We start from the raw sequence: 4,567 nt of genomic DNA on the forward strand, positions 1-4,567 counted from the left end.
TCAACGCTTTCGCACAAAGTCGGCGGCGGTTATATATTTATATCATTATATTCCGGCGGACGGGACGCGACGTTCGAAAGCCTCGCCAAAGAGGAGCTCCTGCCTCTTCCTCTCTCTTTTCTACGAGAAAAGATAAACGTATTTTACGGGGATACGGAAACGTTACCACGTGGTGTCACACACGATCGTCCGTCTCTTCTCTATAGCAGAAACCGATAAAAATACACCTCCCGAAAGAGAGTATATGGTGATTCTTTTTATATATATATATTTCGAAATACAACTGAACGTGGCGGAAGCGCACGGTGGTGGTCCAGCGAGGACACGCGACGACGGGGAATAAGAACTATTCGACCCGTTACGAATACGCATGCTCGTCCCGCACGATTTTAACACACACCGTGTTTTTCTCCAGTCGTCAAAGCGTTCGTGCGTCGAATTCGAAAAATAAAAAAAAAAGAAAAACACCTTTTCTCTCTCTCGGGGTAAAAGAGTCGATGTGTATTGTGTATAAAGGTTCTGCGAGAAGTCTCGTTTTGACGTGTGTTCCGCCGATAACGACGATCCTCCGAAACGGGGATACAGAAACGTTACACCTCACAACACGATCTCCGTCTCTTCTCTATAGCAGAAACCGATAAAAATACACCTCCCGAAAGAGAGTATATGGTGATTCTTTTTATATATATATATTTCGAAATTCAACTGAACGTGGCGGAAGCGCACGGTGGTGGTCCAGCGAGGACACGCGACGACGGGGAATAAGAACTATTCGACCCGTTACGAATACGCATGCTCGTCCCGCACGATTTTAACACACACCGTGTTTTTCTCCAGTCGTCAAAGCGTTCGTGCGTCGAATTCGAAAAATAAAAAAAAGAAATACACCTTTTCTCTCTCTCTCGGGGTAAAAAGAGTCGATGTGTATTGTGTATAAAGGTTCTGCTGCGAGAAGTCTCGTTTTGCCGTGTGTTTCGGTAACGACGATCCTCCGAAACGTACATCTCATTCGTAAGAGAGGAAGAAAACAATCTCCCTGGGGCCAGTCGGTAATATACCGACATACGACGTGTCGTGCACATCCGTCTCACGCACGGTATACAAAATATGAATAAAACGTGTGTAGTCTCTCTCTCTCGACTTCTTAATATTTTCTTTCACCTCTGACGCATCATTTCAGGTGACGTCGGGAGCGCGGGAAAAAAAATTTTTCTAAACACACGAAACCGTTCATCTCACGAACAGCCGAAAAAGTTGTCGCTCAGATCCATATCGCAGTGGAGCGGTATCCGCGGGCGGTCGTAATTGAACGACGCACGACGCCGCGAACACTCACGCGAGTCCATACAAACGATTCCGATCGTTTTGCAACAACTAGAACGTACACTGTCCGTGAAATTCACAGAATTTTCGCGTGTCCGCGACAAACGCCGACGAGACACCCATCGTTCGCTCGTACGTAGCATCCTTCTCTTAACCCGACTCAGAGACGTTCTTTGCGCCCTTCGGTAAAAAAACGTTCGATCCGAAGAGGTGAACGACGGCGGGGATTTGACAGAGCTACGCAAGCAGTGTATGGTACGTAAACGACCCTCAGCCAGGCGTGGTCCAGGAATTGTATCCGTGGACCGCAATGTGCGTTCGAAATGTCGATGTTCATGTGTCCTGCAGTTCACACGTTGACGCGCAATTAGCTGCGTTCTTCATCGACCCACGAGCCAAGTGATCCACCGTTCAGGGTAATCGTATAAATTTTATATTTCACATATATAATTTTATTCTCACTTGTTCGACCTAATATCTCTCTTCTTTCAAAGAGAAGATAAAAGTTGATACCTGAATCTCCGACCAGCGCGCGAAGGAGATTCAGGCGTCGCCTTGGAGACGACACCGAAGCCTTTCGAGACGAAAAACGTTCAAGTAATATGTATATATTTCTCGACGTTCCGGGCGTATAGTGCATTCAAAAACCCGCGAAAGACGCAGAAGACTCGCACGCGTGGAAACGACGGGGATATATTTTGTATCCTACCCGATACTGAATCCATCGCGTGCAGTCGACCCTCGCGTTCTTCCGATCAGACGCATCTATTGTTGCGCGCATGTTTTCGCGTCGCATCGCGCGAAACGTTGCACGAATCGTACCGATCGATCGATTGAAAGCAAATAATGAAAAAAGACTTCACAGCTGGCTCTTTGCCGGTCATTCGTCCCATGTTATCTCTTGCCGCGAAATTGGCGCGCAAGAGTTGGGTGTCAGACGCGCGGCTTTAAAACGAGCTTCACGGCCGGTCCCTTCGTTACCGCTTTCGTTCTTTCTCTCGGAACGACCATGAACGAACACGACGAGCGACGCTACGGCATACACACGTCCACGGATTCGATTAAAAAAACAGACTTCACAGCTGGCTCTTTGCCGGTCATTCGTCCCATATTATCTCTTGCCGCGAAATTGGCGCGCAAGAGTTGGGTGTCAGACGCACGGCTTTAAAACGAGCTTCACGGCCGGTCCTCTCAATTCCGTGTACGGTACACGCAAGATGCGGGTTCCACTTCCAGACTACCCGGTCCCTTCTCTCTACGAGAATCGATAGTAGAAGAACGGCTCGAAAACGCGTCTCAGAGACTAGGGGAAAAGAAGCGGTATGCGAGCGAAACGAAAACGCATTATGGAAACGTCGCGAAACAATGTTCGACGGTTGCTCGGTTCCAATCGTGCGGCCGTTTCAATTTCTCGTGCGCTTCACCGTCCCTCCGTAACTCTGGCCGATCGCGTATACCGAAGAGCCGACACGCGCAAAAACCACAGGCATTGTATACTGTGTATATATATATATATATGTTACAGTCACAGCCTTCGCGCGTTTTACTCTCCGACGCGGGGTTTCCACGACGAAAGAGAGACAGTTTCGTGGCGGGTGACTCGGCCGAATCGCTACGACGGGTATTTCTATTATAGAACGAATCATCGCCACCCTTTACCAGTGCCCGACGAAGGAATCACAAGGTCATCTGGAGTTTACAATGCCAGCGACGGTAATTCCAACGAAGACCCGATAAGTCAACTCATCGTTCTATTTCTCCCCGTACAGAAAAGCGAATCGACGCTAATGCACCTCGCGCAAGCACGAACGTTCTCTTCGCGTGGATCGTCCCATCGTCCAAAGATGTAAAGACGCATTGGAGATCGTGGTCTCTGGCGGGCTCATTGCACGCCCCACTGCATATCTTTCCTCGAATCGAGAATGATTCGTCCACTAAGGCTGCGAAACTACGCGTCGAGGAAACTAGGGGAAAGAAGCGGGATGCGAGCGAAACGACAATACATTATGGAAACGTCGCGAAACAATGTTCGGCGGTTGCTCGTTTCCTCCTGCGGACGTTTCATTGCTCGGGCGCTTCACGTCCCTCCGTAACCTTCGCGCGATCGCGTGCCCCGGAGAGCCGGCAACCGGTGAACCACAGGCGTATAAACTATAGTCTTCTATAGCAAGCCTTCGGCGGTTACTCTCCGACGCGGGGATTCCACGACGAGAGAGAATTTCGTGGCGGGTGACATCGGTCGAAACGCTACGACGGGTATTTCTATTATAGAACGAATCATCGCCACCCTTTACCAGTGCCCGACGAAGGAATCACAAGGTCATCTGGAGTTTACAATGCCAGCGACGGTAATTCCAACGAAGACCCGATAAGTCAACTCATCGTTCTATTTCTCCCCGTACAGACAAGCGAATCAACGCTATCGCACCTCACGCATGCACGAACGTTCTCTTCGCGTGAATCGTCCCATCGTCGAAAGATATAGCCGCTTGGAGATCGTGGCCCATCAAGTTCTTCCGTAACTCCTGCGCGATCGCGTACCCCGGAGAGCAGGCAACCGGTGAACCACAGGCGTATAAACTATAGTCTTCTATAGCAAGCCTTCGCGTTTACTCTACGACGCGGGGATTCCACGACGAGAGAGATTTTCGTGGCGGGTGACACGGCCGAATCGCTACGACGGGTATTTCTATTATAGAACGAATCATCGCCACCCTTTACCAGTGCCCGACGAAGGAATCACAAGGTCATCTGGAGTTTACAATGCCAGCGACGGTAATTCCAACGAAGACCCGATAAGTCAACTCATCGTTCTATTTCTCCCCGTACAGAAAAGCGAATCGGCGCTATCGCACCTCACGCAAGCAGGAATGATCTCTTCGCGTGGATCGTCCCATCGTCGAAAGATGTAAGACGTACAGAAATCGTGGTCCATCACGATTATTCGTAACTCTCCGAGTCGCGTATCTGAGAGTAGGGCAAACGGAGAACCACAGGCATAAATAATACTATATATTTCTTATATAGTTAGCCTTCGCGTTTTACTCTCCGACATGGGGATTCCACGACGAGAGAGAGTTTCGTGGCGGGTGACTCGGCCGAATCGCTACGACGGGTATTTCTATTATAGAACGAATCATCGCCACCCTTTACCAGTGCCCGACGAAGGAATCACAAGGTCATCTGGAGTTTACAATGCCAGCGACGGTAATTCCAACGAAGACCCGATAAGTCAACTCATCGT

At 49.4% G+C, this 4,567-nt stretch overlaps 1 non-coding gene across 1 annotated transcript; it reads right to left on the reverse strand.

The window, feature by feature from the left end:
• Nucleotides 1–1,587: 1,587 nt before the first annotated feature.
• On the reverse strand, nucleotides 1,588–1,742 carry LOC143176662 (5.8S ribosomal RNA). The gene has a single exon (XR_013001184.1). It is a non-coding gene; the product is annotated as a 5.8S ribosomal RNA (ribosomal RNA).
• Nucleotides 1,743–4,567: the final 2,825 nt, after the last annotated feature.

The sequence above is a fragment of the Nomia melanderi genome, unplaced genomic scaffold (assembly GCF_051020985.1).
Source record: "Nomia melanderi isolate GNS246 unplaced genomic scaffold, iyNomMela1 scaffold0711, whole genome shotgun sequence".
NCBI classification, from domain to species: Eukaryota; Metazoa; Arthropoda; class Insecta; order Hymenoptera; family Halictidae; genus Nomia; species Nomia melanderi.